The following is a 16,216-nucleotide window of genomic DNA, read 5'->3' as shown; positions in this document are numbered from 1 at the left end:
ATGCAAGCCAAGGTGTCTGCCCAACCCCCAAGGTAATAGAACTGGTTGCCATGGGGTTTTTTTTATGACCCTGAACTATGCAGACATCTGCACCCAAAAGTCCTTGTAAGTCAAGTTATGGGGAAGGCACAAAGTTTGTAGAAACAGACTCTCCATCATTCATTTATAGATGAACTGATCTATAAATGAACATGCATCCCAGGACATTATTATAAATGTCTTGCAAACTGTTGTGTGTATGATATTTGTTTTATGCATATTTTATGATAAGAACCAATGGTTAACTTAAACCAACCTATACCAAGTTTGGTGTCTACGAGTTTGTATTTTGAAGATTTAAATGATTGTGTATATGATATATTGATACATGTGAAGCATATCAGTATTACAAGAATCTTTAATACAAAAACAACTCAAAACAAACAACTCATAAACAACTAATTTCATAAAAGCCCACAGAGGAATTTTACTGCTCGGAAATCCTACCCATCTTATTGGTCAGGTCAACCCTCAGGGGTGTGACTTTTCTTCCGGATCTTAAAAGCCAGCACACAATGCTCCTCCCTCTCTCTCTCTTGCTTATTCGACAGACTGAAGAGACCCCCTGTGGGGCGGCCTTTTCAGGCCAAGGCCTGTGGGCCTGCCCTGCACCCCAGTCATGTGTTTAACTGGGAGAGAAAAGGACTCTTTCCCACTAAGATTCAAACTAACCAGGCAAGTTTGTCATTGGTTCTTCATTCAACGCAGAAGACATTGATTGCAACTTCAGCACTGTCGGACTGAATTCTCAGGACTTCCTACAGCAACATTGTATCCAGACACTCTTCAAAAAGGCAGAGGACTAATGCAAGTATCGTATGATATACTAAATTGCTGCTAGTTAGTTAAAGTTGTGAACCTCCTTTGTTAACAAAGGAGCTTTGTAATGAATACTGATGATTCTTTCTGGGTTTTTGACTCATCCCCATAGCTCCTCATGTTTCCCACTACCGGTCTCACTCTATCATTCCTCAATTTACCTATGTACTGTACATGTGATGTGTGTGTATGTATGTGTTTGTTAGTTTAGTTTAGTGCGCTTGCTTGCGCAATGAGTTACAAAAATACATAACAGCTATGATTGTTGTAGCATGGAGACTGTGCCATTATGCTCATTGTTTCTCTTTGGTTCAATGAAAAAAAAAAAAAAAAGACTAAATTGACCAAAATATTCTTCTTTAAAATCATTTATTTATTCGAATATTTGTTAAGTTGTTTACAAAAATACAATGAATACACTCTGAGCAAAACCCAACACGCAACAGTATATCTTAGCCTTATTACAGTTCACACTTATGCTATCACAATGTTAGTTGTTGTTGGTGTGGGTGACTTAACGTTAGTATCCAACAAGCTATCGTAAACTAGCTAGCAAACAATCTAGGTAACATTATAATCGCATAGTGGAATCATGGAAAAAATCTGTTATTTGACTAGTTACTCAGTATCGTCAGTATTAAATAGAAAATAATCACTTCATCCTAAGGTTTTTTTAATAAAATAGCATTGACAGCCTACTTACTGGATCTCCTCTTAACTACTGCCTGTAGAACTATACTCTCCCGCCGGCGCTGCCGGACTTGTGTCCACACAAGTGTGACATGCGCGGTGGACCAAACCACTGTGAGGCAAGGGAGGGGTGACTCAAAATGTTTCTAAACTTAAAACGCCCGTTTGCGTTTGTATTCCTTTACTACTTACACAATTATTTTAAGTATATATAATTTATTTACAATACTTAGCGTGATTTTTAATTATATACTTAATTATATTTTTTTCTACAGACACTCAGATTTACACCCCTAAATCACTATACAGGATTTACCCTATTATACGTTATCGACACAGTGAAACAACAAACAGCCACCCACACATAAACCCTATTCGGACGGGATTAGTTTTACATGGGGAGGTGGGGGTAAAGTGATTATTACCAGAGCTTCTCAGTGATTTTAGTCCCGTCCGAATGTGCCAATTGTCAGTAAAGATTACGGCGACTTTTACCTTCTGTAAAAAGGTCCGGAAAAATTACCTCAGGTAATACTAATCCAGTTCGAATAGACCTGCTGTAAATATGTACGGTAAAATTCCGTCATTTCCTGTTTAAAAGTAGTTTTCTGCGCATTTGACGGCGGTGCGTAAATCGAGTTACCCCTCCCACTTCTGCTAGTTTTACTGAGATGTCTTGTCCCCTGCGAATTGGCCAATTAATATTACAGACATCCTGAGGTAAAATTACTTTACTCCACCTCCCCACGTAAAACTAATCCCGTCCGAATAGGGCTATTGTCTATAAACAAAGCCTTAAGGGGCTCGCTTTAGGCTGTCACTGTCTCTGAGTTCACGTTTCCTTTGCTGTTCGAGTTAACGTACTAAACATGAGTGGAATTTGCACCGCAGCGCCCCCACACCTTGATGCTCATGACAAGAATAGCATGTATAGTTGTCTTTATTGAAGTGAATTAGGTTTAAATCGCCGTCATGCATGAAAGAATGATATTTTTGCAATTTTACACATAATAATCCACGATGATCACACTACACAAAACTGGATTTGCACGTCAAAATAACACATTGTCAATATTTTTTGAGACCCCCCAAAATTTCACAAATCACATTTCCAGGGGAGCCCATGTCTTATTAAGGGGAGCCGAGCTCCCCCTAGCTCCCCCGTAGTTCGCACCCTGCTCTTAGAATTAATTAATGATCAATACTGAGTGTTCACAGGATGAACTGATTTATTGATTGTAATTTTAATGTAGCTACATCAAGTTAATCTGATTAACTGATTCAAATATTCATAAATAATCATAATTAATAATCATAATGAGTTATGAATAATTATTAATATTTCCCCTACAGTGTTTTTAATATTGATCTGAGCGATGCTCCTCAGTCACGATTAAGGCCTTATCATTATTCGTTATGCCATCGTATTCATATTGATGTCCTGGACTGCTCATATGAAACAATTGCGTCAAATTTGTGGTGTAAATTGTAGCCTATAGCTAACTAGTAATTCACCATTGTCTGTGAAGTGATATGCTGTTGGGATTTGTGAATTATGCACGATACGGCATGACTGACTGACCACGCTAGAGTTCCCAATGCGTGCCCACAGCATGGCTCGACTGCTGCTCCGTTCGAGCTGTGTTGTGAGCTGGCATTGGTCTCTTGGCAACGCATGACAACAGAGCGTTAGAGCAAACACCTCTGATAGTCTGATAACAGCACCCACGTCACAGATCGCTGTGCAAACAACAACCGTGTGTAGCCAAAGCTAGCTCTTTAGCAACCTTATACATATACCCTACAAATTAAAGCCATTCACCTCAACTAAAAGCTGTTAGCACCCTGCTAACACCTAGACACATGTGAGTATAGAGTGTAACATTCAAACCAGAGACTTTGTAGACTCTGGGCCCCTTTAGACTAAGGGACTTTGATTTTAACTATTGATGGGGGGTACAAGGCTTGGTGAAGCTCCAAATCAAATTAATCAATTGTGTCACAAATTATTCAACATTTTGAACCGCTCAAAGCGCCACAAGCTGGTGACCCCTGCTGGACAGAACAGTAAGTGCAGCGGAAACTTAACAAGACATCTTTAATAAACCATTCACAAATGTTTTATTGAAGATGTAATCAATTAAAGGCGATCAACAAATCATATAATATCCTTAAACATGAGGTTTCGGTTAAGACATGATATTTCAGTAAACTGTAGGGCTCGTTTATGAAAGCTGGGCTAAACAGACGAATAAGAGAATTTTAAATATGTCTCTTCCCTTTGTCAAATGCATCATTTAAATGTGTTATACACATTTCATATATAAATGTATAAACTTTGATTCATGAGACTTAGAGAAGAACCATTGAAATTTCCTCTCAAAGGCACCCAACACTGGTTTAAACCATTTGTGTGTGTGTGGTTGTTTTTATTATTTCGACTTTATTCCTCCCCTATTCTATTTTATTTAAGTTTATCTCCTTCACTCACTTTGTTTAGCCTGAATATCTCTATTCAGCCAAGTTGAATTTTATTAAATTTGAAATTTAATTAAATCAATTTGTTGATTTACCTATCCTTTTAGTCTCCTGGAGCTATAAGGAAATTCAAATTTTACTTTTTATCCTAACTTTGTTCCTCTATTTTACTTCTATTTCATTCACACAGTTTCTTAACCTGAATATCCCTATTCAGCCAAATTGAATTTAATTAAATTTCAAATTTAATTAAATCAATTTGTTTATTTACCTTTCCTTTAGTTTCCTAGAGCTATAAGGAAATTCTAATTTCACTTTTGATTTCAACTTTATTCCTCCTCTATTTTTATTTTATTTCATTCACTTACTTTTGCTTAAGCCTGAATGTCTTTATTCAGACAAGTTGAATTTAATTAAATCAATTTGTGTATTTACCTCCCCTTTTAGTTCCCTAGAGCTAAAAGGTTCTTCGACATTTACCCTATTTTAGTTATTTTACCGTCACTATCTTCCCTCTCTGTATAGGATTACAGTAGTTCCAGCAACCATAGTTTCCTTAATAAGGTATAAGGAGTTATAGGTTATTAATATCCTAATTCCTATCTCTTCACTTCCCCTCCTCACTCAGTTCAGTTCAGTTCAGTTTATTTATAAAGCACATTTAAAAACGGCCGCAGGCTGACCAAAGTGCTGTACACATAGAAATAGTCAAGTCAAGTCAAGTCACCTTTATGTATATAGCGCTTTTTACAATGCAAATTGTATCAAAGCAGCTTTACATTGATAACTGGTACATAATTTTTGCTGCACAGCAGCTCTTCAAGAATAGTGTCAATGCAGGCAGATCAAAGCACTGTTGAATAAATGTCAAGAATACTGTTGAATATCAAATGTCAAGTCAAATGTCAAGTGTCCCCAACTAAGCAAGCCAAAGGCGACAGCGGCAAGGAACCCAAACTCCAACAGGTGACATCAGGTGGCAAACAAGTGGCAAATAGGTGTTAAATAGAGCTAAGAGAGATTAATAACACACATAATAGTTTTAAACAAAAGAGTCATTTATAAGCTAAAAGCAGCAAAAAAAAAAAAAAAGTTTTGAGACTTGACTTAAACTCAAGAGGAAAAACAGAGAGGAAGCCGATCTAATATAAAGTGGAAGCTTGTTACACAATGTGGGGCCAGCCACTTCAAAAGCTCCCTTACCCCTTGATTTTAGCCGGGTTCTGGGAATCTGAAGGAGGAGTTTTGTTTCAGATCTAAGACTTCTAGTGGGACAATATAAATGGAGTAGATCAGACAAATAAGAAGGAGCTAGACCATTTAATGACCTATACACCAGTAAGAAAATTTTAAACTCAATTCTTGAATTTATTGGGAGCCAATGAAGGGATCTCAGAAGGGGGGTAGAGTGATCAAATTTCCTCTTTCCCTTCAGGAATCTCACCGCTGTCACAGTCTCCGTCTGTCCTGGACTCCAAAGACTCCATCTCCCATCATCCTCCCTGGCCCACACCTGCACTCACTTCCTCATCACCTCCTGATCTGCACATCATACACACCTGTTCCCCATCAGCACTCATTACTCAGGACTTATAAGCACACCACTCACCTCCCTCAGTTGTTCAGTCACTGTTGTTTTGGATGTGTTCGCTTACTGTCATTTTTTGGATGTATAGCCTATGTTTTGAGTTATCATTAAACCTTTTGAGTTCTTTGAAGACCTACTTCTCCTGCCTACTTCCTCCTGGGTCACAAACCATTACAGCCGCAGCATTTTGAACAACCTGTAAGTGTGTCGTTTGGGACTTAGATATGCCAAAATAAAGATAATTGCAATAGTCCAGGTGCGAGGTAATGAAAGTATGGATAGCAGTCTCCAAAGAATGCTTGGGGAGACAAGATTTAATTTTCAAAAGAGAGCGAAGATAGAAAAAAGCAAATTTGTGCGGTCATTGGATCTTGTTATCGAATTTAAGGGAACTATCTAACATCACACCTAACTTCCGTACTTGGGGAGAGATAAATTGATCAAGAGATCCAAGGTCTAGATCATGTCTTGGCCTGGATTCTGAGGGATCAAATACAATGACTTCTGTTTTGTCTGAGTTCAGAAATAGGAAATTCTTTGCAAGCCAAGCTTTTACCTCATCAAGACATGCTGTCAAACTGTCTAGAGCACTCTTATTTTTTCCTAGACAAAGGCATATAAATCTGCATGTCGTCAGCATAGCAGTGAAATGAGACATTGTATTTTCTAAAAATAGACCCCAGAAGAAGATAGAGAGAAAAGAGAACAGGAGCTAAAACAGATCCCTGAGGCACACCACAGGTTAAATTTCGGAGGGAGGAAGAGAAATGTCCATTTTGACAGAGAAACATCTATTTGTTAAAGATTTGAACCAGCTTAAAACCACGCCCCCTAGACCAACACAAGACTCCAACCGAGAAACGAGAATTGTATGGTCGACAGTATCAAAGGCAGAAGACAGGTCTAACATTACTAAAATGACGGAATCTCCCAAGTCAGTAGCTATATAAATGTCATTGAGAACTCTTATAAGAGCGGTTTCTGTGCTATGAAGAGATTTAAACCCTGATTGAAACTTCTCAAAAATATGATTGTCATTTAGGAAGGTCTGGAGCTGTAAAAATACCATTGTTTCCCAATACCTTGGAAATAAATGGCACAATGGATATCGGACGAAAGTTTGATGAGATAGAGGCATCAAGTGAGTGTTTCTTTAGTACAGATGTAATTGAGGCAGTTTTCAAACTCGAGGGTATAACTCCTTCAAGCAAGGATTTATTAACCCTTTGACACGTACGATCACACCGGTGTGATTAGAATGTTCAGCGCATCACGTGATCAACTGCCAAATTCAAATGTGCGTGCGAACTTTGGCTGGCGCTAAACCAGAGATGGCCGCGCACAACACTTTTCATTTATCACATTTATGCAGTGTTTTCAACCAAATAATGTTTAGTTTAGGTTTCAGACATTTAAATACACATGAGTACTAACAAAAAAATACATTTAGTGTTTGTAAAATACACAATGATATCTATAGAAGTGGAAATAACCCTTTCCAGAATAATTAGATGACGCGTTTTATTCATATCAGATACATGTTGTGAAAGTAACTTAAAAGCTAACTCTATTTTTTCACAGTTCATTGTCTCACTTACTTTCTTGTATTTCGGGAGAAGTGGATGAATTCATGTGTTATAAATCCAATAGATCTGATTCTCTGTGCGGCACAAACTAAAATGCCGGCGGCCATTGCGCATGTAGCTCAACTAACGGAATCATTATAAAGGTGTTTAAACAGCAAAACACATCCACTTGCACATATTTGACAATCAGAATATGAGATATTTCATACTATAGTTAACATAGTTGTGAATATTTTGAATAAAGAAGGAAAAATGAAGTAAAAGCAGATTGTCATACAGCGCTGTGCTGTGATACGTGACAAGCAATGACACGTCACCATGGAAACAATAAAGTGATACATTCTAAATAACGGTCGCCTTAAAAAACTCAAGCTGGGGGGTCAGCCAGAATATTTTAAACTTGTGTGCGAAAGGGTTAAATAATGACACCAACCCAGGGCCGACAGTATCAAATAGTTGTCTCAGATAACAAGCATGTAAAGTGTCATACGAAAAAAAGGATAGTTTAAGTTTAAACATTACTTCCTTTACAGAATGCAAAGAGACAGAGTTGAAATAAGTCCAGAGAGAAGGTGAACTCATCTCTATCTGTTTTTCCTGATTGGAGACCTGAAATTGGGCTCACAAATGTGAAAATTTATTCCCAAAGTAGCTAGCAAAATCCTCACAGAGTGCCCAGGACAGGTAATGAAGAGAGTTTATAGGAGAGTTATTAAACTTTACGGGAGCAGTAAGATTTAAAATATCTGCCCAAACAGTATTTAAAGCACACATCAAGATCAGGTAGTGGAGATTCTAAAGATAAAAGAAGATTAACCTCATTATAGAACTTAATAAAATCTACTTCAAAATGAGGTATATATGCACGGGCTTGTGTGGTGCTTGAACCAGGTGCAAGCTGAGTGTAATGATTCATCACTCTGGCTAGGATCCATCTGCATTCTTTATTGGAAAAGGGTTGTCGTACAGGCAAGGTCAAACAGGAGCAAACAGGTATGTCAGGGACAGGCAGAATCGTGGTCACAGTAACAGGCAGACAGGTCAGGACAGGCAGATATCACTCACAGATCGATATACCAGGCAAGGATCAAAGGGAGGCAGCAATGGGTCAGCAACGGGTAACAACAAGGTCGGCAACAGAAAATCAAACAGGAATAGAAACGCTCAGAATTGTTCACCAGGGCAAACAAGACTTCGCGATAAGGGGATGCACTAGAGAGTCTTTTATAGTCCGGGTGATAGGTAACAACTGGAGCGGTAATCAGTCCAAGGCATGGGCTTCTGGGAAATGTAGTGTGTGTGTGTGTGTGTGTGTGTGTGTGTGTGTGTGTGTGTGTGTGTGTGTGTGTGTGTGTGTGTGTGTGTGTGTGAGTCAGTATTCGGGCAACGACTCTCTCCGATGGCCAGAGGAGGGAACCATGGAGTTCGTCTCTGTGACAGAGCCCCCCCCGCGAGCGCCTCCTGGCGCGAGGATGCAGGCGACGCCACGGTCTTCCTTGTGGACGAGGAGCTGGCTTCTCCGGATTGTTAGAGTGGAACTCTTCCACCAGGTTGGAAATACGATAGTGATTAGGCAGTGCTAGACGGAAGGAAACTGGCGTAATTTTTCACGAGATTTGGAATGGGCTAACATACCTTGGGCTTAGTTTCTTGCATGGGAGACGGAGGCGCAGATCTTTGGTGGATAGCCATACCCACTGGCCAGGTCGGTAGGTGGGACCGGGGCGGCGTCGGCGATATGCTTGCTCCCTTTGGCGGCGAACAGCGTGTTGCAGGTGAGTATGCACTCTGTCCCAGGTGGCCTCACTTCGATTTAACCAGTCATTGACAGCAGGGAAGTTCGTGGGTTCTCCAGACCAGGGGAACATGGGCGGCTGAAATCCCAGGATACACTGGAATGGGGTTAACCCTCTGGAGTCTGAGGCTGATTTGGGGCCTGGAGAAGTTTTGACATGCTCTGACATTTGTGCTTTTTTCAGTTGTTCATAAACATATAAATGACAAAAGTGTCATTACACTGTATTCAGCACAAACTAGGCTACAATAATATGTGAGGAACATGTATGTACATGTTTGTGTTTTTGAAGGAATAACGTTTATGCGTGGTTACTGAAAAAACAAAAAACTTAAGTCACTGAAATAAGGCCAAAATAAGTATATTAAATCTGTGTTCACAAGACTTTTGGGTATTGGAGGTTGTAGACTAGAGTTTTTGCTTCAAAATTATGTAAAAATTATGCTGCCTACTCCTTCATATAAAACAATATATTGATTTAGTTTTTGTAAGACACTTTTTGCCAAGAAACACAGTATGCATGGAGGCGTGAATCACCACTGAAAAATGGGCCATTCTCACCTGAGAAGACAAAAGAATTGGATAGTACTGAGCTGAAATGACTTGCATATTAATGAGGCATTTCAGTCAGGTAGGCTGTGAAAAAAACCTTCTGTGATGTCTCAAGCTCATCATGATATATGAAACATACAGAAAAATATTATTACAATATAAAGTAATGGTTTTATATTATACTTTAAAATATAATGTATTTCTGTGATGCAAAGAGTCTGAATATAGGCTTTTAGTTTAAAAGCATGCACATTTGGAGAAATATTGGATTCTCATATGCTTATGTCAATTTTCTATACAGAGAAGTTATATTTATTTAATATTCATTGTCATTACTATGAGCGCTGGTGTTTTCAATTCATCCTTGAAGTCGGAGGGCGCTCTCTGTGCATTTTTAGTCCACAAATTCATCTAAAAGAAGAAGAGGCTATTCCATGAATGGAGTTTCCAATTCATACTGCAGCCGGAGGGCGCTAAAGAAACAAAAACTCATCTAAAATTCATCTGTAGAAGAAAAGAAAACAGGAACTAACTGCATGTCTTCTAGAGCTCCCTAACCATGACTTTTACATCCAGATAAACACTTTTCAAGACAATAAATACACGATTGAGACGATGAATGCATGTATTGCCTCTGAATTTGCGTCTGAATAGCGCTGGCTCCGTGGGCGTGGTCGCATTAGCAGATAATGAGCTGAATCACGGACTTCTGACATGGCTCTCTTTTCATACAGATTACATAAACACAGAAGGTTTGTTTTCGATTTGACTTAAATGATTTAAAACCTGACATCTTAACGTTTTTTTAGACATAAGTTTAACTTTTCTGTGATTAGTATTCACTAAGTTACAGTTCATTTTCTGAGAACTATCAGATTGGACTTCGTTCAGAGGGAGAGAAATCACGCATCATGTTAGTTTTCTTTATTTTACAAAAAGCACAACATTGTGTTTTTACTCTGAGTGTATACAAATAAAAGAAGATATTCTATAGTTTCAATTGATATATTACTTATGTCTCTATGACAAAAAATGACGGAGTATTTTAAGTCTGTTTTGCTGCAATGTGAAAAAAAACCTGCAAAACGCGCCGGCGCGTTTTCAGACCTCAGAGTGTTAATCCAGTTGCTGGTTTACGTAAGGAATTCTGAGCGCATTCTGCCCATAGGACGAATCGGGACCAGTCGTCTTGGTTATTGTTGCAGTAAGACCGGAGGAAGCGAGTGAGCTCTTGATTCAGGCGCTCAGTTTGCCCATTGGATTGTGGATGGTATCCGGATGTGAGACTAACATTTATATTTAAGGCTTGACAGAAGGCGGCCCATAGGCGTGAGGTAAATTAAGGGCCGCGGTCAGACACAATGTCTTCTGGTAATCCATAGATGCGGAAGACCCACTGGTGTTCGGCGGTCTGCATGGCGGTAGGTAATTTGGGTAAGGGAATCAGACGGCACGCCTTGGAGAAGCGGTCCACCACAGTGAGTATGGTGGTGTTACCATTGGATACAGGGAGGTCGGTGATGAAGTTGACAGCGATGTGTGACCATGGATGCTGAGGCAGTGGCAGTGGATGCAGTAGACCAGCAGGGAGTTGGTGAGATGGTTTATTTGCGTTACAGACTGGGCAGGCCATGACAAACTGTATTGTGTCCTTAGACAAAGATGGCCACCAGAAGCGGTTCTTTACGACTTGGATGGTAGCAGTGATGCCTGAATGACCGGATGCAAGAGAGCTGTGGACCATCTCCAGTACACGTTGCGCAACGCCAGCGGTACGAAGGTCTTCTCCGGGGGACAGTCAGGTGGGACCTCGATTTCAGCGTTGGCCTGTTCCAGTTCCGTCATTATGTCCCACTGTACGGATGCAACGACAAGAGAGGCAGGTAATGCGGTTTCAGGGTCTGTGTTTTCCCGCTCACCTTCAAACTGGCGTGATAAAGCGTCTGCCTTGGTGTTCTTCGAACCAGGTCGATAGTTTACAGTGAAGTTAAAATGTGAGAAGAACAGGGACCATCGAGCCTGGCGGGGGATTAGTCTCTTAGCGGTTCAGAGGTATTCTAGATTTTTATGATCTGTTAGGACGACAAAAGGATGAATGGCGCCCTCCAGCCAGTGGCTCCACTCCTCAAACGCTGCTTTCATGGCCAGCAACTCCTGATCGCCGATGTCGTAGTTTCGCTCTGCGGATGTAAGTTTCCTGGAACAGTAAGCACAGGGATACAATTTAAGAGGGTCACCTTGTCATTGAGAGAGGATGGCGCCGAGGCTGGTGCTGGATGCATCTACTTCGACGATGAATGGGAGTGACGGATCAGGATGGTGCAAGATGGGAGCGGAGGTGTACTGTTTCCAGTGTGCTTTAGTGTAGTTTAATTTTTGATCCATTAAGTGGTGCTATTCTATATGTTTTTGATAGTAACCTCTGACTTTAATAGCATCTTGTTTTACTCATTTGATGCTGATAGTCACACGGTTAAAGCAGCTATTTTCAATCCTTTCATCTTCTTTGCAAACTTTTAAAGAAGTTTTGTCTGTAAGTATTACAAGTGTTTACAAGAACATTATCATCATCTTATATTTGTTATTGGTGATGTTATTCAGGACAAATTTCATATTTAGAGAGATTATTTTCAGTACAGTGTTACATGCATCTGCTTTATTAATGTGTATTGTATATGCAGTTATCCCTTATGTGAACTGTTAAATTTCTTTAATGCACATTCTTTAGAAACTTATTTTTTCATTTTTTCTGTTTTACTCTGTTCCACTTATATTTGAAGTGGTGGTCATAATAAATCCATGCTTCAATTCAATGTCCCTGTGGAAGGAGTTATCTATCTGCCTAGTTAAGAAGGGGAACTCTTTTACGAGGGCAGAATAGGAGGTGAAGCATTCCTTGAGCTGCTGGAATGCATTTATGGCAGAAGGTGTCCATTTGAGTTGGCAGGCTATGGTGCTGCAGTTGCAGATGAATCGTCTATAGAAGTTGGAGAAGCCCAGGAATCGTTGCATTTCCTTGATGGTGTTGGGTCGTGGCCAGTTAAGGATGGTGTAAACCTTCTTCTCGTCCATGGCGATACCCTCGAGACTGATGATGTATCCCAGGAATGAGATAGAGGTCTTGTGGAATTCGCACTTCTTCGCCTTGGCATATAGCTGGTACTGGATTAGGCGCTGGAGGACCTGTCTGACTTGCTGAATGTGTTCCTTCATGGTGTCGGAGTATATCAGGATATCATCTATGTAGACAATAACAAAGCGATTAAGCATGTCCCTGAAAACATCATTAATAAAAAACTGGAAAACGAACGGACTATTGACCAGCCCAAAGGGCATAATGAGGTACTCGACAGGTGAGGAGTCGCCGGTCTGAATGGATCTGAGAGGAAGCAGTGCGGTGGCAGACAGACACTTGGTGAGACAGTTCTTGTTCCACTGTGTAATCTGTCCCTCTCTCCAACAGATACTTGGGTTGTGAGTTCGCAGCCATGGTAAACCTAGTATAATGGAGGAAGTTGAGGTGGGTAATATGTGAAACAGTATGAGCTCTGTGTGAAATATGGCAGTTTGCATGGTTAGTTGTTGCGTGATGGTGTTGACTCGTCCTGAGCCCAGGAGTCGCCCGTCTATTGCTTCCACTGTGAGAGAAGAAGAGCATTCGATTAAAGGGATTTTGTGAAGTTGAGCAAAAGTTTGGGAGATAAAGTTCCCCGCAGCCCCTGAATCTAATAACGCCGTTGTTTCTAACCGGGTGTCGTGAATCATAAGGGTTATGGGTACGGATACAGACATATCTGAATTGTAATATGGATTAGATTCACTCACCGTATGTGGATTTTCTGGACGGGTGCGCACTGGACAGCTGTTGCGAACATGACCGGGACTGCCGCAGTATAGACACAGGCGGTGAGTCAGACGTCGGCTTCTTTCTTCTTCTGATAGATGGTACGCATTAATCTGCATGGGTTCTGGGTTTTCTGAGTCGACAGGTGGTAAAGAGCGAACATTGCGTCTCTGGCCAGCTTTGTGAGCTCGAATGAGATTATCTACATGAATGGCAAGTTCGATGTATTGATCCAAACTCCTCCCCTCGTCACAACATGCCAGTTCTGACTGTAATTCATGAGATAATCCTCTTCTAAAGCAAACTTTTAAAGTGTCACTCACCCAATTGGTCTGAGCTGCAAGCGTGCGAAAAGCAAGGGCATACTCAGCCACCGTCCTCCTGCCCTGTGTTAATTCATGAGACGGTCACCTGCACCCTTCCCGTCACTTGGGCGATCAAAAACTTCCTTAAATTGTTGCATGAAATAATCATAAGTCGGGAATGCCGCTCCATCCTCACCTCATACATCGGTTATCCACTCCAGAGCTCTCCCGGTAAACAAAGAACAGTTGATGATGTGGTGTTTAAATGAGTGATTGTTTGTTGAGCAGTTAACTTCTCTGCAACTTTAGACACTGTAGGTATTATGCTAATTGGTCTATAGTTGCAAATTGACAGAGGGTCACCATTTTTGTAAATCGGAATGACAGCTGATTTCTTCCACGCATTGGGAAAAACAATCTCAGAAATGGAACAATTGAGAATTTTGGTTATGGGAGCAATTAACATTGGACCGAGTTCTTTTAACATGAATGTGTCCATGCCAAATATGTCTTTAGTTCTGGATGGCTTGAGGTAATTGGTTTTTCTCCGTTAGCCTAACAAATAGTCTAACCATAGGCCTATGAGCTTACAGCAGCAATTACTTGAACAAGTGACACCTGCTTAGCCAAACAGATAAAACCCTCTTTCCACCTTTCCCTTTCTGATTTCAGTTTATTGTTTAGCGATATTAACCTTCTGGAGTCTGAGGCTGATTTGGGGCCCTGGAGAAGTTTTGACATGCCCTGACATTTTTGTTTTTTCAGTTGTTCATAAACATATTAATGGAAAAGGTGTCATTACACTGTATTCAGAACGAACTAGGCTACCATAATATGTGAGCAACATGTATGTACATGTTTGTATTTTTGAAGGAATAACGTTTATGTGTGGTTATTGAAAAAAAAAAAAAAAAAACTTAAGTCACTGAAATAAGGCCAAAAAAACAAATATTAAATATTAAATATGTTCACAAGACTTCTGGGTATTGGAGGTTGTAGACTAGAATTTTTGCTTCAAAATGATGTAATAAATTATCCTGCCTACTCGTTCATATACAACAATATAGATATTTAAATTTTGTAAGACACTTTTTGTCAAGACACAGTATGCATGGAGGTGTGAATCTTCATGAATAATGCTGTGATTCACACCTGAGAAGACAAAGACCTGCATAATAAGTCCTTTCAGTCAGGTAGGCTATGTGAAAAAAAACCTCTGTCAGCTTTATTAACATTAATATAATGTCCATGCTTGACAGAATTTTTGTGATCTCATGCATGCATGTTTTATTGCACATCATGTGAAGAAAAATTTGTATAGGCCTATTATAGTTCAATATTATTTATTCAATATTTATTGTCATCACTATGAGCGCTGGATACTGTGTTTTCAATTCATACTTGCACCTGGAAAGCGCTCTGTGCACATTAGTCCACAAATGACTCGTAATGAAGAAAAGGCATAACATGTGACATTCCAGGAACTAGGCGTCCATAGATCGCTATAACATGCAGAGACACTTTTGAAGATAATAAATAGACAATTGCGATGAAATATATATGTATTGCCTCAGAATTTGCGCCTGAATAGCGCTCGCTCCGTGGGCGTGGACGAATTAGTGGATAATGAGCTGAGTCACGGACGTCTGACATGTCTCTCTTTTCATACATATTACATAAACAGAATTTTTGTTTTCGATTTAACTTGCACAATTTACACAAAACACAATTTACACAATTTAACTTACACAAAACCTGACTTTCAAGGTTTCTTTAGACTTAAGTCTCATTTTTGTGTCATTAGTATTCACTAAGTTACACTTCATTTTCTGAGAACTATCAGATTGGACTTTGTTCAGAGGGAGACAATAGTGTAGTGATTTTTACTCCATTCACCGGTGACGTAGTGATTTTTGATCGTGTGTCACTTAAGGTGTGGTTATGAGTGTATCAGATGACCCCTTCCTCCTTTTGTAATGCAGGGCACCAGTTAAGAATACTATCTTAATTTAAGACCGCTCCAAAAGAGCTTTTCAATAATTCAGAATTATTATAAAATGGAGGGAGTCGGTCAACTGATTTATCTGAAGGATTTGTGAGAGTCTGGTCAACTAGTAGAGTCTTTGATTATTAACACAAGACAGACACAGTTATAATAAATTCAATGAAATTTATTAACAATAGACATGCAAGAGTAAATACCACAACGATTAATAAGGAGAATACTGAATTAAATCAAAGACTGGACTAAGGAAAATGCAGACCTTGCTTGCATGTGTTTTATTGGACAGGTGACCTCTATCAACAGAAAACTAATCATTGTTATAGCTCAGCATACTAAAATGGATTTGAAATATATTTATTTTGTGCTAAGTATACTACAAATACATTTATATATTTATGTGCTAAATAAAAATACATACCTAAAATTGTAATTTTATTATACTTGTAACGGGACTCAGGTAGGGATCCAAATGCAAAGCTTTATTAAACATGAGCGTGGTTGTACAGGCAGGGTTA

At 39.6% G+C, this 16,216-nt stretch overlaps 1 long non-coding RNA gene across 1 annotated transcript; it reads left to right on the top strand.

The window, feature by feature from the left end:
• The first annotated feature begins 582 nt into the window (after positions 1-582).
• LOC125262860 lies at positions 583-5,744 on the top strand. Its single transcript, XR_007183643.1, has 2 exons — positions 583-850; positions 5,462-5,744. It is a non-coding gene; the product is annotated as an uncharacterized LOC125262860 (long non-coding RNA).
• The last annotated feature ends 10,472 nt before the right edge of the window (positions 5,745-16,216 follow it).

This window comes from Megalobrama amblycephala, linkage group LG2, assembly GCF_018812025.1.
Source record: "Megalobrama amblycephala isolate DHTTF-2021 linkage group LG2, ASM1881202v1, whole genome shotgun sequence".
Taxonomy (NCBI): domain Eukaryota; kingdom Metazoa; phylum Chordata; class Actinopteri; order Cypriniformes; family Xenocyprididae; genus Megalobrama; species Megalobrama amblycephala.
The sequence above is the reverse complement of the archived record's forward strand: the minus strand, read 5'-3'. Positions and strand labels throughout refer to the sequence as shown.